This window comes from Acipenser ruthenus, chromosome 3, assembly GCF_902713425.1.
Source record: "Acipenser ruthenus chromosome 3, fAciRut3.2 maternal haplotype, whole genome shotgun sequence".
Lineage (NCBI taxonomy): Eukaryota > Metazoa > Chordata > Actinopteri > Acipenseriformes > Acipenseridae > Acipenser > Acipenser ruthenus.
This window is the reverse complement of record NC_081191.1, coordinates 56,304,187-56,330,054: the sequence shown is the minus strand read 5'-3', so window position 1 is coordinate 56,330,054 and position 25,868 is coordinate 56,304,187. Positions and strand designations below refer to the sequence as shown.

At 41.8% G+C, this 25,868-nt stretch overlaps 1 long non-coding RNA gene across 1 annotated transcript; it reads left to right on the top strand.

The window, feature by feature from the left end:
- Positions 1–21,760: 21,760 nt before the first annotated feature.
- On the top strand, positions 21,761–24,942 carry LOC131732545 (uncharacterized). The gene is made up of 3 exons (XR_009325574.1): positions 21,761–21,972; positions 23,974–24,038; positions 24,688–24,942. It is a non-coding gene; the product is annotated as an uncharacterized LOC131732545 (long non-coding RNA).
- The last annotated feature ends 926 nt before the right edge of the window (positions 24,943–25,868 follow it).

Below are 25,868 nucleotides of genomic sequence, written 5' to 3'. Positions count from 1 at the left end.
AGCTGGGAGGGGTTCAACAGCACAGCCGGGGGGGTGGGACCCAGCTCCCCCCAGAAGCAGCTGACATCTCGCCCACCATCTGCATCAGTCTGTCAAGCCTGACTGTGGTTGTGGGGAAAACAATGGTGGGGGACTTTTGCCATGCCAATAATAATAATAATAATAATAATAATAATAATAATAATAATAATGTCATCCTAGATCTAATAGCTGAATTGAGGGATAAGCTAGACCCCAGCGTCAATCTAGAGACCACTATTCCTGCACATGTGAAAGTGCTGTGTTCTCTGCACTACTCTGGTTCCTTTCAGACCACAGTTGGAATGTCTGGTGGGATAGCCCAATCCACCTTTTCCAAATTTCTGGATGTCATGCTAAAAAGGGCAGGTCAATACATATAATTTCCTAAGGATACTAGCATAACTGATGTTGTTGGCTGAGGCTTTTCCAAACAATTCTGTTTCATGCTGAGTGACCTCAGTCATGAGACTCTCAGCTCCATCTCAGAAAACGTTTCTTTTCTTTTACGTGTGCCAAGAGGACTTTGCTGCCTTTCCTCTGAGATATTTCTTTTTGGTTTGAATTTTTGTGTTCCACAAATGTCATACAGCGACTATTGCTCTCTGTACTCCTAACTCTGTCACCTCTGGGATGCAAGTGTGGCCGATACTAGACCGATGCGCTCATTGAGACCCTCATTATCATAGTTGCGGATCATTATTTGTGCATGTTGAGTAATTTGCAATGCTCTTAAGCTTACATAAGAAAGAATTCTTATGCAATTATTTACACTGCGCCTATACTTACATCTACCCCCTTATCTGAGTCCAGTAAAACATGCAGTCTAAAATATTATTGGGGCCTATTGTCAAGATGTAAAACTGTCAAGAATTATCATCTCAGAACAATCACTTAACTGTTCCTTCCTGCAAATAAGTTGCTTCATGCTAGTTTTAAATTATATTTTCATTCCTCTTACAAAATTTGCCTTTGCACTAATCATTTGTGGGCTTTTTGTTTCCGAGAAGTGCTTAAATCTTTTGATCAAAGATATCTATGTGGAGCTCAACCAGGCTGACAGGACCAAAGGGGTTGACACTGAGAATGTAAAACTTAATCTAAAAAATATGTAAAAGCACAGTTTTTGTGGTAAGGATTTTGTATTTATTTTTCAAGAAACCTAAAAAGAAAGAAAGACATATGAGCTAAAAAAATAAATAAAAAAAAAGTGGCACGGCAGTATTTCATGCTGTCACCACAGTATCCGTTTCAGACATATAAAACAATGTACCTGGCAAAAAAAAAAAAAAAAGATCAAGTGTCACTGGTTTTATTGAAGGCTGACTGCTTGCTCATACATAAGCATGTTTATCTGAAGACCTTTGTACAGGGTAGCCATTTACACAGGCATGCTCATTTCCATAGAGGCCCTTCGGCTGTTCAAATCTAGGGAACTTCTGTTAGAAATTTTGGTCAGGATACTGATTTTTGCATCCCATGCTCTACAAATCAGTTGATAACCTTGGTTAAACACATCTGCGGCTAATTAAAATCACACAGAAGTGTACAAAAAAAAATTACACAGAAGTGTAAAACAAAAAAAGTAATCTTTTATTATTGTTGATAAAGCAACTTACAAGAACAATGACAGTTTATGTTTAATGAACAAGTAGCTTCAAATGTCATTTTATTTATTGTTTCACCTTCCCTTTGCCTTTTAATGATGTTTGCAACTATGTTAAACAGAAATCCTGATTATCAGTGTCTTGATTTAAGTGGTGCCGACTGTATTACCTGTCTGTGAGCGTGTCTGAAAAATTTGAACTGCCTTGGATGACCATATAAAAAGAAGTTTCTGACGAGTGTGCTACCAAACCTGTCTCTGCGGCTGCTTGACAAGCATTTGAAAATTATACTAAGGAACATGGTCGTAGCGGAGACACCTAGTAGTGGGATTAGGAAAATACCAGTAGCAGATGTATGTTTAAAAGTGTTTGATGGCTACCTTTTATCAAGTTGAGAGTGTATTTCTCACACACTCTTTGCAGTGTCACAAGATTATTTGGTCTGTCATACAAAGTGTGCAAGAGAGTGCTCTCTCAGCATGATTAGAGGTAGCCAATAAACACGTATAAACATATTAAAGATCATGAAATCTACAAATCTACGTGGTTTGAATGTTTAGAATGCTTTGTCGCTGACATTCTGCGTACGAGATCAACACTCACAGCAGCATTATAAGTGTAATTGCTGCTAAGGCTCAGCTTACCGGGTGGTGACATAGATTGTAAATTAGAAGTAATCAAGCCAACTCGAGTACATGCCCTAATTGCTCCCCCAATGCTGCGTTTCCATGTTTTTGTAAAACTCGTGTTGGCCTCCAATTCGGGCGCGTACCCGAGTTCTTTGGTACCATTTCACTATGCAGGCTGGCCCGAATTAATTTGGGCCGAGCAGAAAATACATCACGAATCATGGAATCCCGGGTCTTTTCTACGAAAGCCAGTGTCAGTTGCAAATTACGGTTAGAAAAAACAAAATAATAGCTTAACCTGTAATTTCTGGAAGTATCCATGGCCATGTTTGATGATAGCAATGTTACAATGTCAATAACAATAATCTGTAACAATAAATACAGTAATCTGGTTACCTGGTTACTATCTGGCCACCTCTCGCGATAACATGAGTGAGACTTGTCCAGCTCACGTAATAACTCGAGACTCGAAACCCCAGAAACGCTATCTTTTAGCCACCTCGCGTTGCGCCTCAACTCAAGTTTTGAAAAATTCATGCTAACCCGGGAGCACTTGAGTGCACTCGAGTTGGCTTGACTATGGAAACGAGGTATAAGTGTTATTGTTGTAAAGTGTGGGTGTAAATGTGGCATGTAGAATTTGCCTGTAAGCCTGCCACATTATATAACATTAGCATTATTGTATATAGTTTCTAATTCATTTTGGTGCCTTTAGACTTTGGTTGAAGTTGTTGCTGCAGATAAAAAAAGTTATTGTTTTGGTTTTTTTCTTATAAAATATCCACCCATTTATAATAGTTTTTACTGGCATCATTTGTGTGCATCCTATAGGGCTGCAAATGACCATTTGTGTCCACCATTTGCTAAAAACTTCCTACAGTATACAGAGAACAGAAGGGTTTTTTTTAGCATGGAACTGTCCATCTGACTTTCTCACTGCTGCATAGAATTCTCGGAGGAGTCCGCTGAGTTTGTGAATGTCGTATTTATTTACATCGCCAAGTTGTATTTGTTTGACAACACTGAAAGCAAAGTTTTTATGACAATTTTAGTGTTTGTAGCATCTTTGTTTTGTAGTATATTTTGTAATTCATTTTCTGTTGTCTGCCATTTTGCTTTGTTGTGTTGCATCACAGGGGCACAGTTGGATCTATTTTTGGTCATGTGATGAGATTTTAACCAATCCCATGCCATAATTTCGAAGGACTGATTCATATATATATATATATATATATATATATATATATATATATATATATATATATATATATATATATATTGTGAGCTTGGAGCTCTGTTTCGGGGTGTTAATCTGATGAAGGACCAGACAAGAGGCAGGAAATGAAGTCTAAGTGAGGGTTTATTTACAGTGAAAAACACAACTTCCCCGGGCCCTAGTCTTAACTGCTTCAGGTCCCTAGTCTTAACAGTTGGGCAAGGCTAGCCCTCACCCAACTCAAACACAAAAAAACCACCTCACACACTCTTGGGTGATAAGAGTTTAGTCACTTGTAAGTCTCCTGGCCTGCAATTCCACCACTCGCCACCAGGAGGACTCCCAGGTAAGTTTTCCTTTCTAGCCTTTGCAATTGTATTATCCGTGCTCAGGGTTGTGCACAAACTTTCTGTCTGTTTCCAGGGTCCACCGATGAACAAGAGTGCCCCCTGCAGGTAAGTCCCGGGCAAGGAGAATGAAGTAATCCCAGCGTTTATGAAGTACAAATAAAGAAAAGTACAAGGCTTGTTTTCTCCACAACCAACTCAAAATACCACATACTTGTTCCAGCCAACAACTAAAAATAAAAGTCTTGAACTTAACTGTGTTGACTCTCTATCAAACAGTCCATTACTCGTGGTTCCAACACACAGTTATATGTTGCAGGGATTTTTCATCACTGCGTGTCCTGGTGATCCTTTTGAATAGTACACAGTCCTTAAAACAAGCACGATTTGCGCTAAGCGCTACTTATTATAAAATGGTACAGTCTCTGGTGCCAGCGTTATTTTACAAGCGGGTTATCTCCTGAACCATGCACTCCAAGTTCAGTGAACACGCTTTTTAGAACAATGTGAACACACTCCACGCTCGTGTTACCGCAGGAATAAAACAGTCTTTGGCTGCTGTCTTCACTCACAGCTCCCAGCGTAAAAATATACGACACAGGTCTCCTTCTAAAATCCCAACCACACTCCCGTTGAGAATATTAAAAGTTTATTTAAACTACCTTGCTGCACTGTAGTTGTCTTCCCGTGTCCACAGTTTGTTTCGCCGGTATCCTCCACAGTATTCAGTTTATTACTGGTCTGGTGATTGCGAAGGACATTCCAAAACTTTTATCTTCGTTTTCTTTAAGATATGACTTACTAGAATACTTCAGATTTCCTGGTTTATTTAGAAGGGTTGTTTTATGAATTTTCTTTAAAAAAAAAATTGTTTGAAGGGCTCCCAAGTGGCTTATCCAGTAAAAGCACTTGCTTAGAGTACAGGATGCACCCTATAGTCTGGACATTGCCAGTTCGAGTCCAGGCCAATCCTTTGCCGACCGAGGCTGGGAGCTCGCAGTGGGGGAGGGGAGGGGGGGGGGGTTAGGTCGGCCAGGGCTCACCGCGCACCAGTGACCCCTGTGGTCCGGCTGGGTACCTGGGTGCTTGCCTATAAGCTGCCCAGGTCTGCGTTGTCCTCCGACGCTGTACCTCTGGGTGGCTGCATGGTGAGTCTGCAGTGTGTAAAAAAAGTGTGCGGCTAACGGCACATGCTTCGCAGGACAGCGTGTGTTCATCTTCGCCACTCCCGGTGAGCTGAGCTAAACAAAATAATTGGACATTACTAAATTGGGGAGAAAATAATGTCAATGACATCTACTTGTATACAACACTTCTGTATTATGTGTCCTTTGTTCAGTTCTTTCATGCTTGGCTATTAATCTTGGAGTTTTTTAGTTGCTTGGACGATTCTCCTACCTGCTGTACCTGTAATTTTCTTTGGATGTCCACTTCTTTCAAGAGTTTGAGTTGAAGTTGTTCTGTGGTACTTCTTGATTATTACTCTCATTGTGGATTTTGGTATTCCATATTTATTTTATAGTGTTCTGTAGCTATTTCCTTTGTTGTAGTTTTTCTCAAATGTGAATCCATCTCCTTTTGTCTTGACCATCATCTGCTGTGTGGCGAAAACTTTCTTCTTCAACAGATATTGGAAATAATTACCTCTTTTTCTGGCTGTTGACTTTATAATGCAGCTTAGTTACTGTGTAATGGTTTTCAATCAATGAATATATTTTTAAATTAGTTCTATTAAATCTTTACAGACTATTAATGTTAAGGTGTGTGAACAGGATATGAGTGGTGCTGTGTACAAGTGAATGTCCAGACAGTACTCACAATGAAAAACGTCTGTATTTAATAAACAATAAATAATAAATCAGTCGCCTCTATACCAACAATGGTATAGGGGAAGCAAATACGGCGGGTTGCAGTCCCAAACAAAATATACTCCCAAACCACAATCCTCTGTGCACGAAAATGTGCTCTTTAGATCCCAGGGAAAGTAGTGTTTGTGTCCGTGCTGTGTTGTGTAGTGAAGATAATGCTCAGGGTTTAGTGTTGGCTTTGTGGCTGCAGATCCTGGGTTCCTCACTCCTCCTCTCTCTAACACACAAACAAACATGTAACCACAACAACAACGCTCCGGCTGTGTTTACATTTTCAGCACAAGGCCTGGTACTGACGTAGCTGCTTCCCATTTTACCACGAAACTCCTCCCTACAAACAACCCGTCACCATGGTTTCTCTAATCCTTGTCTGCCCTGTGGCTGATTGCAAGGGAGTCTTTCTGCGTATGTGCAGCTACACACTCCTCCTAATATGGTCACCTTCCGGTTTCTGCCTATCGTCGAGCCTGCCCATATGCCCACCGCATCACTCGGGCATTCTTGTCTTTGGCCCTATATATCCAAAAGAGCGGAGCATGATCACTTATAATAGTGAAGTGGCGCCCTAGTAGGTAATATTTTAAACTTTCTACTTTATCGCTAAGCACTTTTTTTCAACTATAGAATAGTTTTTTCCCTTGGTTCCAACTTTCTGCTCTTGAGAGGACAGCTCCCAACACCACCTTGGAGGTGTCGGTCTGGACAATGAACTCTTTTTCAAAATCTGGGACCACCAGCACTGGGTTACTGCAGAGGGCTTCTTTTAGGGCTTCAAAAGATTTAGTTGCTTTTTCGTCCCATTTGACCATTTTTGGCTCCCTTACCTTGGTCATATCGGTGAGTAGGGTGGCTACTGTAGTGTAATCTGGGATAAACCGCCGATAATACCCTCTAAAAAGGCTCTCACCTGTTTTTTATTCACTGGCCTTGGGCAATCTTTAATTGCCTCAACCTTGGAGGTCTGAGGCTTAATGACTCCTCTGCCTACTACGTAGCCCAAATATTTTGTTTCCTCCAGACCCAAGTGACACTTTGCGGGGTTTGCCATGAGCCCCGCCTTTCTTAGGTCAACTAGCACAGCCTGAGGTAGGTGGGATTCCCAGTCTGTGCTGGGGATGACTACATCATTGATGTAAGCTTCTGCATATGCTCTGTGAGGTCTTAAAACCCGATCCATTAGCCGCTGAAAGGTGGCTGGGGCTCTGTGCAACCCAAAGGGCATGACGGTATACTGGAATAGACCGCCAGGGGTGGAAAACGCTGAATTTTCTTTGGCCCTGGGGGTTAATGGGATCTGCCAGTACCCTTTTGCTAGATCTAAATTAGAAATATACAGGGTATTACTCTATCTTGTCTAACAGTTCATCCACCCGGGGCATGGGCTAGGCGTCAAACTTGGAGATTTCATTAACTTTTCTAAAATCATTGTAGAATCTCCATGACCCATCTGGTTTGGAGACCATCACTATTATGGGACTAGACAGTTCACTGTAGGATTCTTCAATAACCCCTGCCTCTAACGTTTTATCTGACTCGGCTTTGATTGCGGCTTGTCGAGCCTCGGACACCCTATAGGGTCTCGTGCTCACCTTCCTCCCTGGTATGAAAATTATATCATGCGCTGTAACTTGTGTTCGCCCTGGTACTCCTGAGAAGATGTCTTTATTATAGTGCACAAACCTTTTGACCTCCTGTGCCTGTGCTGGGGAAAGTGTTGGTGAAACATGCACAGCTGGGTTCCCTAGTGGGGTAATGGGGTAAGTGACCACCAGTGCTTCCCTTTCCCTCCATAATTTTAAAAGGTTCACACGATAAATGTGCTCTGAGGGCCGACACCCTGGCTGTCGGACCCGATAGTTAACCTCTCCTATTTTTTCTATAATCTCATATGGCCCTTTCCATTTGGCCAATAATTTACACTCTACTGTGGGAACTAGTAACATCACCTTATCCCCAGGCTGAAACACCCTAACTTGTGTTCTCTAACAATGGGCGTGACTGTGGAAATCCTATCCTGCATGGCCGTGACATGTTCTATGATGGTGTGAAAATGGGAGGCTTGTTGTTCCCAGGTTTCCCGTGCAATGTCTAGGATACTCCATGGGTGTCTATCGTAAACTAACTTGAATGGTTAAAACCCTAGTGACGCTTGGGGAACCTACCTGATAGCGAACATTAAGTACGGCACCAAGAAATCCCAGTTTCTAATCTTTTTAAATTTTTTATCTTTGTAGATTACTTTTCTGAGCATAGATTTAAGGGTGCGATTAAACCGGTTAACCAGGCCGTCTGTCTAGGGGTGATAGACTGAAGTTCTTAACTGCTTTATGCGTAACAACTTGCAAAGATATGCCATAATAAGAGACATAAAAGGTGTTTCCTGATCAGTTACTCTTCACCAATCGCCCCCACCTGAAACTTCTCGGACTCCCTCCATTGCCAGCCCTCATTCTTAGCGGCCCGGCGTTCCCGTTTAGTTTTGCAGGGTCTAAATCTATGGCAATACCATGTCGGGTCACGAAAGGGGAAGATCTCTCCAATTACTTCCTTTTTCTTATCCAATGGGGAGGACGGGGCCATCACAGCAGCCAACCAATCTTTAAACTGCTCGCAGTCCCGTCCCAGAACTACAGGCACTGGCAATCGAGGACACAAACCCAATTGCACTAGCGTCACCTGCTGGCCAATTTTCAAATTCACATGCATTTTGGGATAGGTGCGCACATCCCCATGAATACATTTAATATGCACCTGTCCCGTTATTTGCTTATGCCCTAGTGAGATTAAGCTCTCTTGTATTAGGGACTGACTACACCCTGAATCTAAGAGAGCCTGGGTTTGTGTAGCATCCACTGACACAGGAATCACAAAACCCATCTGCTGGAGTGACTGATGGAATGAAACAGTCTTAACTGGTCGGATGAGGTCACATCCCATAGCGGGGAAATCCCGGTCGATGTGGCTCACCTCCCAGCTTGTTCCAAACATCAGAGAACTGGTTTCTCGCCATGAAGCTTCAGCAGGAGGTTGACATACAGGAGCCATCAAAGGGGCTCGATGGTAGGGTGGCCATGCGAGACCCCGGTCCAACACCACAGCAGCCCGTGGGTGACCCCACTCCGCCACAGTTCTCAGGCCGGGAGCTCCCACCGCCACACTCCGTCCAAAGACCTGGGTAACCCTCCCCGCTTACTGGGGCCAGTAGAGGGGGTGATGCTGGAGTAGCGCTGTTTCCAGGCAGCTTAGCGGGTGTTGGGTGACAGGTGCCTGTCGTTGCACCCACAAGTGCGGCCCCGGAGCCAAGCACTGCAGGAACTGCTCGACTACAATCACCTCCACCAGTTTGGCAGTGGTGGTTGCTCCCGGGTTCAACAATCCCTGGGCGTAATCCTGCAAGCGGTGCGCGATGGCCCTAGGGTGTTCCTCCTTAGCAAAGCTCTCCTCCTGGAATTTGCGGCGATAACCCTCCAGAGTCAACCCCCACCCAGTTGAGGATGGCAGCTTTCAGTGTGGGGTAGTCCGGCATCGCCGTGGAACCCAGGGTTCTCATGGCCGCCTGCGCCTCCCCCGTCAGCTGTGGCAAGAGGTAGCTAGCCCACTGCTCTCAGGCCACCCAGCAGAGATCGCCATAGCCTTGAATACCTCCAGGTATGCGTCCGGCCGATCCTCTGCCGTCATTTTTTTGGCCGCTGTAGCATTGGGTCAGGCACAGCAGCTCTTACACTCCCCTGCCCTACTTCAGTTAGGGTTTGGCGCAGGAGGTCCATTATAGCAGCAAATTCCTGCGGGTCCATTCTGCCTCTTTGCTCTTACACTGCTTTAGGTGGGCAGTGCCAGTGAGTCCCACTGCTAACACCACGTGTGGAAGGGTGGTGGGCAGTTCACTGACACAGAGACAGAACTTTATTTGTAACACCGCTCAGACGCACTGATTTATTTTTACCCGCAGAGGGTGCTATTGTCCTTGGCCTGAATACTGGCAACAGTAAACAGGACCACAGGGTTACCAATACTGGTATACAGTCCAGTGCGCATACAAGTGCTCAAAAATAATAAAGAAAACAAAAGGCGAAAGAAAAAGGGAAAATAAAATACAGTAATAAAACTACAAAATAAAGATGCTGCACTAGGCAGTGTTATCCCGACCGTCACTATCCGCACAGCCAGGGTCTCCGTCCTATGCTCACCCGTTCCCTCAACCTGTGGATACTGTTCGGGGTTCTGCCAAGTTTTCCCTGCTACTAAAAATTAATTTTCTTTTCTTTTTGATTAATTTACTGTTGCTCGTTCTTCTCCGGCCGTGCTCAGTCAGGCAGCAGAGCCTCTGCCAGCTGGCTCATTTTGTCTTAGAGGGGCAGGCTGAGGGAACAACAGAGCGATATCTTATCGGGTCGGCAATCCCCCAAGGCCCGCCTCTCAGTCACTCAGAGAGAGGGAAAGCCCACACACCCTCTTCCCCACCTCTCCGTGTCATCGCCATGACTGACAGGCGGATCTACGAGGCTGCTGCCCCCTTCCTGCAGTACCCAGCATGCGCCAGACAGTCAGCACAGATCTCCCCTGTTACAGACATATTCCGAGTTTGCAGGATTTTTGAAGACAGGAGCTGCTAAGGAGTTTGTGGCGGCAGCAGGAAAAGGACAGAAGTACAATTTTAAGAAGTAGGGAGAAAATGAAGAAAAGGTATGTTTCAGAAATTATCATTATTATTATTATTATTATTATTATTATTATTATTAAAGTCATTTAGCTGATGCCTTTACCCAGGGCGACTTTATTATTCTATCATTAAAATACTATGTTACATGTATAACATTACACAATCTATAACAAATTTAAAATTAACAAAATAAACAGTAATATACAAAACATAATAATACACAATACCCAAGTACAGAATAAATAAATATACATAGCCTAAACTACTTCTTGCTTCTATTGAAATCTTTACTTGGGTCTTTCTTAGACATACTGTACAAAACCATTCAGACTTTGGTGCTGGGAATAATTTTTATATGCAATGTGTTCTGTGTACTGTAATCAAATGCATGCTTGTTGTAACCTTGAGTGAAACTGTGCATCTGTGGAGTGTGTTACCATTGGCTGGTTTCCCAAGCTGTGTGATTGGAGCCCTGTGAGAGCTAATTTTCATGTGTCCACAGCTGGGAAAAGCGACTACACACAGCTACAATACAATAGCCTTGTGGAAAGCTGGCTGGTGGATGACATCACAGACCCAGAAGAGATAGTCACACAAGGCAGTACTGGGGTATGATAAACGCTGTTTGTGCAGCTATTTAATAAATGAAAAGTTCACAATACAAAAAGGCACGTTGGCCAAACAAAACAGACAAATAATAATTCCACTAGAAAAACAAGTACCATGCTGTTTTTGAGCCAGCATGTATAGCATTTGTTTTCTTCTTACTATTAGCGTTTACCTCCTCGCTCCCATACTCCTCGACTCTCCTCTTTAATGAGCCAAGGTGGTCTCTTTTATATCCTGTGGCTGGAGCCTTAACTACCCATTGATTAAACAATTACCTTAATAAGGCTCCAGCCACATTCTCACAGGTTTATTTAAGGATGGGGAAGTAACCCCATCCTTGCCAAATAATAACAATAACGCCAGCTTTTCGCCGGCCAGATAATAATAATTAATAATAAAGGACTGTTTTTCGTCCACCCACATAAAACACAATACATTAATAATAATAATAATAATAATAATAATAATAATAATAATAATAATAATGATGATAATAATACAGAAATAATAAAAGGGACAGGCATCTTGCCACAAGCCTATATTCATCTTTTTTTTTTTTTTGCAAATTCGCTACTGACATAATACAATATAGTTTTGAGAAATTGGTAAGTTGGCAACCCTAAAAGAAGGTACCTTTGAATTTCTTTTTGTGACAGGATGACAGTAAGGTAAATCAGGCCAGTATTTTTCCCAAAAAGGATTTCATTAGAATACTGGAATAAAACATCCTTAAACATAGGCAAGTCATACTGTGCTGATAATTGCTATGTCATAATTTGGTTATTGAAAATGAAATAGCGTGGTTATTATACAGTACTACCAAATAGTTTTGGAATATTTTTTATTTTTATTTATTTTATTTTCATTTAGTGTGCCCAATTATTCAACCCCTGATTTTATCCCCAATTTGGAATGTCTGCTTATTTTTTCTTGTAACCGCCGCAATTCCCCCCCCACAGCTCAGGAGATCTGATGGTTCAGTGTGAGTCCTCCGATCCCACGACCAAGCCAGTTTCCTCTTTTACATCCAGGAACTCGGGAGGATGTCAGCAAGCTACCGGCCTCTGGAGAACAAAGGTCAGCACTGCAGGTATCTGCTCTGAGCTCACTGGGCACCTGGCCAGCAGGGTTCACTGTAGTGCGATGAGGAGCAGTCCCTGATGGTTTTGCCTTCCTAACCCATGGGAGCACGATAGCCAATGCGACACTCCCTTCAGAATCCCCAGCGAAGTCCGGTGACTTCACACAGACAGGACGTGAACCTGCGCTGTATGACTCACCCTGCACATCACCAGGTGAGCCACTCCGGGACTCAATAGTTTTGGAATATTAGTACAGTATCTTAATGTTGTTAAAACCATAACATTATTTTAAAAGTATGCTGTTTCTCCATGAGTGTGCCTTGTTGTTGGCTCATGTTGTTTTTTTTTTTTATATGACTGTGGCAAAGTGGTTTGCAGTGCACAGGTGTAGTGGTGATGTGGTGCTCAGGAATGATAGACACTAATACATTTCACGGTCAAAACAGCTCTTTAATCAGTGGGGTTGCTGGTTTGGCAACCTTAAATAATAGAACCTGGATCTACACAACAATGTGTATTGCGCAGGTAAAAATACAGGGCACAGTCCCGAAATAATAATGCTGTTCACACACACTTTATACACACACGCTCACAAGTCCAATAGTGGGTTCTCCTTGTGCAAGTGGTGATTCAATACAGTTAATGGTGACAACAATGGGGTAGAGTGGTCTGGGGTGGGTGCTGGCTTTTAGCGACAGCTCCCAGATTAGTTAGCCGTCTACAAATGACAAACGTAACAGTTATTAGACAATACAAAACAACACAAAACACTCACAGTTCTATTCTCTCTGTACTCCTTCACAGGTCCTTTCATAACAAAGGAACAGATCGCTCACATCCCGATATACCTTGTCATGCCCCCTTTGGTAGCGAGTGCAATCACGTCTCCTCCAATCCATGACTGACACATCACCTATCGCAGTAAGGTGCTGACTTCTAGTATTGTGGCTTTGCCCTCTTTTTGGATAGCCGACTTTCAACTGACCCTGGAATAAACTGTCAAACCATCCAGTCCAGGGCACACTGTTCCTGTTGTACCGTGCCCTCACAGGTCAGGAGGGAGATTGTTGACTAGGATTCATTCACTCTCTGTCACAATGAAACTGTTTGTTTTTGCTTCAAAATGTATTAGAAAATGATTTGCTTATTTCTCTGACAAACAGCTAATAAACTCAATTTGTCTACTTTAGCCTACTATTAAGGGGAAAGTTTGAACAGGAATCTCAAATGCAAAAACAGCTATATACTTTGTTCCTCAATCTGATCCTTTGGACCTTGTAGAAATAAAGTTGAATAAAAGGCGATGTCCTTCCGAAGCAAGGTGATTTCATATATTTGTGTGCACTTATGATTGAATGTATTATATTATGATCTAATTATATATGAACATCGAAAAGCCTGTGGTGTTATTATTATTATTATTATTGGTGATGTAAATGTGTATTATTTGCGGCGCAGACGAAAAGTCACCGCCATTGTTTGTTATAGTTTTGTGTTGTATTTTGTAGCCTACTCTCGTGGGAATGTGTGACTGATCGGCTGCTGAATGTTGAATTGGCTGCCAGTCGTGCATAGTTATTACACCTATGCACAAGTATGGCTGAGGGGTTAATAGGATAATTGATAGCTAGTTAATCCCTCGGCTGGTAAAACTATAAAGACCTACCTTTTGCCAGTGCACAGGTGAAGAGTGTCGGAGACAAAGACATGAGTCTGTGAATAATCTATATAACAATTGCTATAGTAATATATACTCGTTTATACTTTTGTTCCGTGTTTGTCTATTTTGTTTTGGCCCTTGTGCCATTTGTTTTGTGCTGTGTTTGTTTATATACTGTACAGTCTTTATTATTTAATAAATGCTGGGCGCTGCCATTGCGCTCAGCTTCACCCATAATCCAGTCTCACTATGTTCATTACTTCCTGGTTCTGACGACCCAGCTCCAGCCATCCTTGTAACAATAATTTTTAGAATGGACTTTTATATTTAAACATATTAGAAATATTTTTTCTTCCACAGCATCATTTGAAAATGGTTGATCTCGCACTTCTTATGTACTGCTTTCAAAAGGCAGTCCTAATGGAATTGGGCAAGATGTCGGGTTCTTGGTTGCACAGATCAACTAAGCGCATGCATCCTATTGCTACACATATTCAAGTTCTGTCTACTACTATTAGCTTTTTGGCCACTGGCAGCTTTCAAAGGCAGATCAGAGACATGAGATTTCATGATTTTCTTTCAGCACATTGATGCCTGGGGTTTTGGACTCGATCATTCCACTCTGTCCTCAGTTCATTCAATTTCCCTACAGGAAAACAGCAGCTTGGAGTAAAAAGGGATTGTCATTCAATTCCCCAATACGATCGGTGCCATAGACTGTATTGATGTAGCATTTAAAGCACCAAGAGAGAAGAAATTTAATTTCATGATCATAAAACAGTACCATTCAACTCATGTACAGGTTATATTTTAAATGGACAGAATTAACCTACGATTCATTTATTCTTCAAAACAGCAGTGTGGGCACACGCCTAGAAAATGGGGCAGTGACAGATGGCTGCATTTTTGCCATATATGGCTATACAGGTGTGTTTTAAATGCAAATGTCCACATGCAAACAATTTTATCTTGGTTGGGGACATAAAATAATAAGCAAAGTAATACAGTTATGTAAATAAGCAAAGAAACCACACCAAGCTGATAGAGACATAACACAAACCAACACACTCAGTCCACAGTCAACAGGCCACACGTACATCACATTTTATTAAGTCCTATATTATAGTACTATCATAGTATTTTATAAACAGACTATAAAAACACCCTTTAACATGAGTTAAAGCTTTGTGAATATTTCTCTTACCTTTAAAATATATTGTTTGGACACATTTATATATGCTGTATTACACATACAAAAATGATACAATTTAAAGGGTCAAGTAGGAAACGGTGTCTTAAAAACAAAGAAAACAAACAAACATGCACATGGGTGTGGCCACCACCAGACCTACTGATCTCGCTTGTGATGGAATGAAATGACACGATGACGCTCAACAGGCACCACATTTCAGTGTCAGCACCAGAACATTATAGAACAGGATGCCTTGCATCCGTCAACCAGTGTGATCAAAGCAGAGGAAAGCTCTTGTGAAAGCCAAATTTAACGCAGGGGTTGAGTGAAACTGACCTCAATTTGTACTGAGTACTCCAAACACATTCTGAGTAACCAATTTATTCCAGACATGACGGGAAGTGCACATTGCTGTTCTGTTCAGGTATTTATTTATGTTTTGCATGGAGGAAGCTGTGTAAAGCTTTGTGTGACCAGGAGACCCTAGCAAGAGATTATAAATTTTAAAAAAAATTGTATTCAGATTTTAACCCGGTCAGTGAGATCCCATTTGATGGCTAGGAAGTAACTGCTGTTTTCTTTTCTGCCATTGAAAACCTGGTCTCCACAGAGACACCACACAAGATTATAGTACTTACAACCACTGGTCTCAAGGGGAGCTGTAATTCTTGTCTCTACCTTATTGCATTTATTGACACACTGTAAAGAGGCAGCTTTAGGTGAATTACAACTAGAAATTGGAGTTTTTGTGAACAATCTGGGCTGTTAAAGGACTTTTTGGTGGTGGACTGAGACTTATGACCAGTACTGTACTGTACATGGACAGTAGCACTTAGAAGCCATTCTTTATTTCTTTTCTCCAGTTATGACAGATTTACTTTTTTAATGTTTATTTTTATTTTATTTCATCAGGAGCTAAAGCTTAGTATAGTCACAATAAATATGTAAAATGTTATATATAACATTATACTACCAAATAAGAACCTGTTATTTTGTAAATCACATTCAGCTCTGTCAAAACTAATATGTCACAACAAATACAATAATACAAACCTCCAGCAGGCCTGGCTTCAGGAATACTGGCAAGTGCTCTGTCAAGGGATGATGTGGTTCCTTTTAATCACAGTGCACAGAATTTCTAGCAGAAAAAATAAAAGGTTTGTTCTTCACTGCCCCCTACTGGATTATATCTGCCATTTGCTAGAAAACTTCCTACAATACACAGAGTACAGAAACCTTGTAAAGCTGTTGTTATGCAGAGAACTAATTGTGACAGCAAAATTACACTCTCCCCATGACCCTTGTAAAATGTTATGTGGTGCACCATGGTGTAAAGCATAACAAGCTTTAGTAAAGACATAGTGAGAGCATTTGTATTTAAAATATATATATATATAATTAAAAATCAATGTGTTTTTCAGGATACAACAAACCATCTGCAGTGTTAGAATGAGGCATTGTTGTTTAACTGTACTAAGAATGTGCATAGTGTGAGGTCAAGCTGTTGACAAGAAGATCTAAATCAATGGCAAGACATTGGCGTGGTACAAAGGTACAGTAATGGTAGCACAAAGGCAGCAGCAATAGTATGAGCCACTGAAAGAACTGACAGTGGCATCTCTTTTTTGACATACATAATGTCAGCAATTAGAAGCTCATTGTTCATTTAGTATACCAGCTTAGTTAAGAATAGGATTTCAGATATTAAATGGTCTCGATTATGGAGAATTTGTAAAACAGCATTATAAATAACTTAATATGAACGTAAAGAAAATATATATGCTAAAAAAAAAAATTTTGTGTTAATGGAGACAATCTAAAACAGCATTTTCGAGATTTTATTGAAATTATGTATGTTCTTTTATGTATGTTCTTTTCAACTCCTGACATACCAGGAAATGTGGTTTACAGTACGCACAGGATTGCTGCTTTCATCTGATGCTGATTAAACCAAGTCTGCACAGTTTATTCTCTGGGCTGGTTCACTGCACTCCATGTATGCCATGACGTCTTTAGAAACAAAGAAATACCAGAAAAAATGACATTATCTCAAGAGCACAGACTGGGGAGGGGTTTGTTTTTGTTCAACAAGTGACACAACTGGATGTAAACATGGAAAGAGATATTAGTTATAAAACATGTGACAAACACTAACAATGTCTTCCTTTACAAACAGTTTAATTGGTTCTCCACCAGTTCCAAAATATTATCCACCTATAAATCCACCGATAATGTTGTTTACAAATCCAAACGCATTATATACAGCGTTTAACACCCAGAGTATGGGATGTTAGCCACAGAACTGTCAGGTTTCATCTTGACAACAGAACCATGAAAGCATTACTGCTTGTCAGTTTACAGTGCTGGGAAGGCAAGCGTCCCAGACATGCAAGGGTGCTCACCAAACAGATAAGGTCAGCTACCATGGCAGTGTCTGTTTATCTGTTTTATTTGATTATAAACCAGTAAAACTGCTATTTTATTGCTATTTCAAACATTTACATTTTTAAATTACATATTTTTATTGTTATTATTTCAGTAATGTTTTACCTTCTTCTATATAATATTTTTTAAGGCAGACATTCATTCTGTTCTGTGGTCATCTATATTGTGGTTGTGCCCTCTAATACAGTAGATCATCCAGTGATTCCTAATCCTAACACTGTACCATCTAGAACAGTTTAACTTTCAAAAAAACATTCTATTATGCTTTATGAGTAGGCATCATTGGTAAAAACATTCTTATAGTATTATCTGCATGTTTGATTATTATTATTTTCTTTCTGCAAAATGCGAAATCCCTAGCTTTAAGTATTAACGTAAGGACTGTAAATGGAACACAACATAACAAGCATTTTGCTTTCCACATGTAAAGCTCTAAGATTCAGCCCTATTGTATGTCATAAAAATATTTAATTTGCCGCAGTGCTTTAAAGATGAAGTAGCTGGGTTCCAAGAATATAGCATTACACGTCCACACATGTTGTTACAACTGTTTAAATAACATACCGGTAATTTTTCTTTTCATTGTTAACATCCTGACAACTTTTTACACTTATAACTTTAAGGCCTGGTAACAACTTTTGTCGACGGCAACAAGAGGAGTACAGTGTTGCCGGTGTAGCATCGAATTCTGTTCCAGTGTTGCCAGATCCCCCCCAAATAAACCTCTAGATGAATGCAAGAAAACCTTTAGAATTGCCCCTAATACCTCTAGGGAAAAAAATTATTTAGTATGAGGCCTCAAGTTCCTGTTTTTCTAATTGTAAACGCAAACAATTTGGCTGGTGAAGTGTTCTATACATACTGAATTTATTAAGAGACACTGAAATCCAACTTTAAATCATTCTAGAACAGTAGATTGTTGTTGTTAATTACATAGCACAGGTGCCTATTGTAAGTGTGTGCAATTACTGTATGCAATTACCAGCATATGCAATTATCTGTAACATATACAGTGTAATACACAGGTGTGGCAATGTGCCCCGCCCCTGTGTGCATATTATGTGTTGTATGGTGCGTGCGTGTGTAAATGTCATTGGTACACGGGATATAAACGGGTCTGTGTTTCACGTGTGAGTTAAAAATGTAGATTTGTATTTAGGCACGAGGATTGCATCACATCACATCACGTGCAAGTAAAAAGTAATAGTATGTGAGCACGGGATTGCACAGAATTAATTCACGTGCTGGGATTCAAGTGAATAATTAATTAGTAATTGAATCCCAGCACAACAGTATATATAGATGCACAGTTCTTTCACTGGTGGTTGGGTGTTCGGTGAGTGGAGAACGGGAGAGAGAGAAGGAGAAAAGTAAATATGAGTAAATAATAAGTTTTTTCACTCACCGTGTTTGTTCGTCTGTCTGTTTAAGTGTAGTCCATTTTGTTTGTCTTTTTGTTTTGGCTTGAGTGCTGTGTCCTGTGTTTTTGTGTTAAAACCTTTTATTTTCTGTTCTGTTTATTAAATGCTGAGCGAAAGCATTCGCTCAGCTCCACCAAACCACACCTCTCTGTTGTTTTATTTCCTGCATCTGGTCTGACGCCACCCACTCCGGCCGTCTTTGTGACAACAGGTTATGCATTTTCACAGAAATCTTGTGCTTCACTTTTTTAAAAGTTTTAAACAGGATTATATTGGCACACCCTGGCTACATAAAAAAAAAAAAAAAAAATCTGTAAATATAGTTTTTTTCATTTTCCAAAATATATATTCACTGACTGGCACAACACTTAAACACTGCTCTTACAACTACATTTATTTCCGCTGCAACAAGTATTAGGCCTCCACCTGTGCCTGTCACTCAAATACCTGCTGCACATGACATGATACTTATACTGTGCTCAGTCAAAGCAAATCGGACGCCTGGAGAAATTCTATAGAAATCAGTGGTCGCAGCTGCCAATAGGCATGTGTGGCAGGATGGCTCGCAGTGGTGAGGAGTGGTGACGTCACGGACCAGGAAGTAACTGAATCAAAGCAATGGATGGGCGGGTGAAGCTGAATGCTACGGCACTCATCTGGATTTATTAAATAAACAAACCAAAAACAAAAGATTTAAACAATAACAAAACACAAAACAAAAAAGCGCGATGGCCAAACAAACAGAAACAAGTATATTTTTAAATATAGCAATTGTTCTTTTTATCTTCTCCTCGCTCTCTCTCTCCGCTCTCCCGTACTCTCCTCTCTACACTCAACCCTGCAGCACGGACAGCTGCAGGTTCTTATACTCTGGCCGAGGGGTTAACTAGCTGTTAATTATCTTATTACCCCTCGGCCACAGTCTGCATGCGTTTGGTAAGGATGCGTGACTGTCAGCTAGTTAAATAATCAGTAGCTGATCAGCCACGCATCCTCGTAGGTTTTTAAATTATAAATATAAAAAACAATACCAAAAGACGTGGCGCTTTTATCCGTGCCGCAAACAAATACAAATAATAATAAATAGGGGCGGGACACTCCGCCACAGCATGTCACAGCACATCTGCCCTTAGTAAAGGAAGGACTTGCACGTTATGAATAAATCTTAGGGAACTGTGACAGAGAGCGAATGAAGTCAACAATCTCCCTCCCGACCTGTGAGGGCGCTGTGTAACAGGAACAGTGTGCCTCAGACTGGATGGTTGGGCAGTTCATTCCAGGGTCAGTTGGAAGCCAGCCATCCAGGAAGGGGGTGGAGTCACGGTACCAGAGGTCATCGCCCTAGTACGGTAAGTGATATGTCAGTCATGGATTGGCGGAGACGTGATTGAACTAGCTATCGGAGGGGGCGTGACTAAGGGTATTTTAGGAGACATGATGCCGTAATCTGTTCCTTTTGATGTGGTTACTGAAAGGACCCGTTAAGGAAGCGGAAGAAATTAATTATTGTGAGTGTTTCGTGTTTTGTTTGTTTGATGTCTTTGTTAGACGGCTAAGCACTAGCCGGGAGCTGTAGCTGCAAGCCAGGACTAAACCTGGACTACACTACGCCACTGTTTCACATACTGTTTGGAGAAGTGACCGTGTCTGTGTTGTGTGTTAATTATTAGTGTCTTATTGTTTTGGGACTGAAACCCTTGTTTTGCACAGAGCGATACACATAGCTGTGTAGCGCCAGTTCTTATTATTTAAGTGTTGTTGACACGCAACCCAGCCAAATAAAGGAGCTGTTTTATTGAACTTTGCCTGTCTTGTGTGTGTTATTCCCAAGTACTGCATCAACTACACCTGCGCACGGTAAGCCACATTGCCACACGTGGTGTCAGAAACGGGATCATGGATGTCACTGCACTGTCTGTGTTGCTGGAAGCTCTGGACCAGAGACGAGAGGAGACGGAGAGAAAGAGAGAGGAGAGGTGCACGGCGATGATCGAGAGGATCACCCCTCATCACACTGGAATCCAGACCTCCCAGATCACCGACCCCAATGGGCAGCCCAACCTCCCTGCCATGGAGGCGACGGCTGGCCCCCAGCGGGGGTAGATTCAATGTCCCTGTGACGGGGGACTGCCCCGTCTTTATGACCGTGGTTGGGACTGGCAGGGAGGGGGTTAAAATTCCTCCCTGCCAGGAAAACATGTGAGAATGTGACTGGAGCCCTAATTGAGTAATCAGCAATTATTGATTAATTGGGCTCCAGCCACAGGGGATAAAAGCCAGGGGAGAGGCCCTGGCTAGAGGGAGAGTTCTAGAAAGAGAGGAAGATAGTGTTTTCTGTGTGTGCTGTTTTCTGTTTGTTTTGCAACCAGTGAAGGCAACGCCCAGCCTGGAAGCTTTATTTGTAAGTTTTGTTTTGTGTTGATTGTTTTGTGTTTTTGAAACCTTTTTGTTTGGCCCTTGTGCCTATTTATTTGATTATTTTTGTTTATTAAAAAGCTTTATTTTGAACTTTAAACTGTCTCTGAGTCTCAAACCTCTGTCATCCTTGCCACAGTCCCTGACCCACAGATATGTAACCCCAGTGCCTTCTGCCCCTCCTATCTATTCCAGGTGCCATCCCACAGGACATACCGCCCGGCTGTGCGCCCCAGCAATAAAGTGCAATGTGGGGGCATGTTAGAGACAGGGAAATGGTCGAGAGGAGACTTGTTTTATTGATGTGGTTGTCGGTAAAGTGAGTACCCATGCATTAGTGGACTCTGAGTGTGGGCAGACAGCTCTCTTAGGCGGTGTGTCGTGGCAGCCACATGGCAAGGTGGCAATCTCCTGTATCCATGGAGACACGGCAACATACCCCACACTAAAAGCATACATATTGGTAGGACCGATACAGCACCACCTCATAGTGGGGGTGGTGGAAAGGTCGCACCCCGTAATTCTGGGCCGGGACTGGCCAAACTTCAAACAATTAATTAAAAAGGCAATCCTGACCGCACACGTAACCATGGCAGACACAGCAGGGGAAACAATTAGTGAGATTTTACCCCTGCAAGCTGACTTGTTTTCTTCCCTTTTTCGTCCTAGAAAAGCAAAGAAAGAGAGACGGATCAAAAAATGGGAAGGAGCATCACTGAAACAAGGCTGGGGTCTGGTGGGAGAGAGCTCGGATGGTATCAAACGCCACTCAAAGGGAGTCGGTATGCAGTGTGACCGAGAGGGTGAGGTTACTGGGCCATCCAGGGCAGATGTTACTCCGGCCCCTCTCAATATACTGGACATGTGGGACCAAAGCGCGGACCTAGTGTGGGGCCAGAGCAACAACCCCACACTGGTGCACGCTTGGAGACAGGGCCTATTGAAGATAAAGATGTTGAAGGTGCTGGGGTGTTAGTATATCCACACTTTATTATCAAAGGGCAATTACTATATAGGGTAAACCCTGCCACGGGCACAGGACAGCCTGTAACACAATTGATGGTTCCCCCATCTTGTCGGCCGGAGGTCATGAGCGTGGTGCATGATATCCCTTTTGCAGGGCACCTCGGAGCTCATAAAATAAGGGAACGCATATTGGCTCGATTTTATTGGGTAGGGCTTCATAATTAAGTGTCAAAATATGTAACCACGAGACCAGACTGCCAGAGAGTAGCGCCAGGTCGAGTGCGCCCTGCCTCTTTGGTCCCACTGCCGAATATTTCCACCCCCTTTGAACACATTGCTATGGACATAGTGGGTCCTTTGCTACCTTCTGATTCCGGGTATACACATAATAGTGGTGGTTGATTTTGCAACGCGAAACCCGGAAGCAGTTCCATTGAGGTCCACTAGTGGTGTTTCAATAGCTTTAGAACTAGTGCAGATTATGGCTAGAGTAGGGATCCCCAAGGAAATTTTGACTGATCATGTAACTAACTTTCTGTCCAACACGTTACAGCAAGTTTATAAAATACTAAAAATACGTCCCATCAGGACATCTGTTTGCCATCCACAGACGGATGGTTTGGTGGAACGTTGAGATGATTTGTGAGTCAAGAGCAAAAACATTGTGCATCGCTTCTCCCCTACCTCCTTTTTGCAGTGAGAGAGGTGCCGCAGAGTTTGACAGGGTTCTCCCCCTTCGAGCTCTTGTATGGTCAACAGCCTCGCGGCATCCTCGATCTGTTGAGAGAGGGGTGGGAAGAGCACAAAGGCTCAACCAAAAATGTAGTGCAGCATGTGCTACTACTGAGAGCTCGCCTGGATTTGGTCGGTCGTTTGGCCCAGGACAATCTCAAATCGGCTCAGCACCAGCAACAGCAACATTGCAATCAAAATGCAAGAATTCAAACCTTTCGACCAGGAGACAAAGTAATGCTGCTTCTTCTCTCGTTGGAATCGAAATTATGTGCTAAATGGCAGGGGCCATATGAGGTGATTTGGGCTATAGGAAAAGTGAATTATGAAATTAGACAGCCCAGTCGCCCTAATGAACGAGAAATTTATCACATAAATTTATTAAAGCCCTGGCAGGCAAGGGAGGCCTTATTTATAGCCCCAGGCGAAGTAGAGGATGACTTAGGCCCCGGTCTAGAGACCTCTAGCACTAAAGACATTTCGATGGGGGAACAGTTACTTGCATATCAGCAACGAGAGCTGTGTAAGTTAATTGAGGAGTTCAATTATTTTTTTTCTGACATGTCCGGTAGAACTAACCTTCAATCAATCAAATTTATTTTGTATAGCGCCTTTCATGCCAAGGAATTCCAAAGCGCTTCACATTACAATTAAATATACTATACACTAATATAATATAATATAAAATATCAAAAAACATCCAAAACAAATAGGAAAAAATAAATAAATAAATAAATAAATAAATAAATAAATAAAATACATATTAACAAAATTCTAAAGTAGGCCATTCCAATCTACAAAAAGATCTCTGCATAAAGATGTGTTTTAAGCTTTGATATAAATGCATTTATTGAGTCAGCTTCATGGATTTCAATTGGAAGATTGTTCCATAATACAGGTGCATAATGATTAAAGGCTCTTCCACCACAAGAGCTATGTTTTATCATTGTAGTCACCAGAAGCCCAGCATCAGCAGATCTCAACTGGCGTCCAGGGACATAAGGTGAAAGCATATCATTAATGTAAGCAGGGCCATTTAAATGTCATTAATAAAATTTAATTAAAATGTTATGACCTTGTTGAATATGCCATTATCTCTCCCCCAGGTGTCATGGTGCGAGAGAGACCTTACCGGATCCCAGAAAGTTGACAAAGTGGCATTAGCAAAGAGGTATTGGTGATGCTCAAACTTAGGGTCATTGAGCCTTCCAGGAGTGAGTGGTGCAGTCTAATTGTAAAAGTGGCCCAAAAAGACCTCACCCGCAGCTCTAGAGAGAAAACCGCATTTTCAACTCCTGAAGGGCTGTTCCATTTCACAACCATGCCATTTGGGCTACATGGTGCGCCCTCTGCCTTTCAGAGACTGATGGACAAGGTCTTACACCCACATTGTGAATATGCGGCAGCGTATATTGACGATGTGGTTATTTACAGCTCCACCTGGTGAGAGCATTTGGCTAGGAACACAGCCGTCCTTCAGTCTCTAAGGGTAGCCCGGCTGACAGCCAACTTGAGAAAATGTGCGTTTGCCAAAACGGAGACGCAATATTTGGGATTTGTTTGGGTTAGAAGGAAGTCGGTCATCTAGAAAGGTGGCGGAGCTACGATACACTAAATCATCGACCTGGAAGGGAGACGACATGGCAGCCACGGATTGGAGGAGTGGTTGCACTAGTTAACCAAGGGATCATGATTGACGGTACAAAGGGGGCGTGGCGAAGTGATCTGTTCCTTTATGCTGAACTGGAAGGAGAACCTGTGTTGTTATCGTGAGTGTTTTGTTTGTTTTGTCGTGTCTAAATACTGTTTGTTGTTACTAGATGGCTGAAACACCATCCGGAGCTGTCGCCAGAGGTCAGCACAAACCCGGACTACACTGGACTTTGTTTCACTAATAACTGTATTTACACCACAAGCACTTTAGCACTCACTGTGGACTTGAGTTTGTGTTTTTTGTTTTGTGTGCGTGTTTAGGAACGAGACTATTATTACGGGACCAACCTGGGGATTCACAACAGAGCAATACACGCTGCTGTATTGCCTGTTCTCATTGTTATTGTTTACTGCCATGTTGTCATCAGACTTTGGATTTACAAATAAAATATCATTGCACATGGATTATCGTTGTTCACTGATCACTGCTGCATTCCTGCACCTGCACACTGTTAACCACTTTGCCACAGGTAAACAATCAAATCCAAGGTGTACTGGCACGCATCTCAACTCTCACAGTAAATTACCTCAGTGACATCTCAGCTCTCACAGTAATTGTTGGTTCAATTGATACTGGATTAAGCACTTGAGAACATTAAATGGGCTAGAAGTCTTTCTCAACCAGTGTCTAATCACCCATGCAGCATGTTTCTTTCTCTATGCAGTATGTAACTTAATCGCCACAATGTATTCCTAATAAATCCCTTTTATTATGTACGTGAAGTTTACACCAGATTTGAGTCCCACTAGAATTACTGTCTATGACCATTCTGAATTCCATCCATACGACAGTATATTGTTATAACCTTGGGTATTAAAACCCTAATGTTGCTGAGCAAATACTTTCCATATAGTAACAACATAGTTTTAACTTAAAAAACCAATGTACTTTAGTACTAAAAACATGGATAAAGAAGTGTTAATATTGGTACTACAGTATACTGCTTTAATATATATATATATATATATTATTTATTTTATCATCCACACCTTAAAGTACCTGTGTGGTCTAGAGCTCAAAAAATGTTCTGACAGCTTTGTAATTGGTACCATGCAATGGTACTGCAAATAAAGTTCTGCATCACCTTTCCTCTACAAGGTGGTTAAAAAGTTGCTTCACCACTTTAGCTCTACAGTGCCTATTTCTTCTTGAGCATATACATGAACCGGTTGAGTGACTTTCAGTGGTTTTCATTTAACTAAACTAAATTATTTTTGAGAATAAGCATGGGATTATGATGCAATAAATGGTGGCTAAAGCCTGTTTGTTTAAGAGGGGGAATGAGCA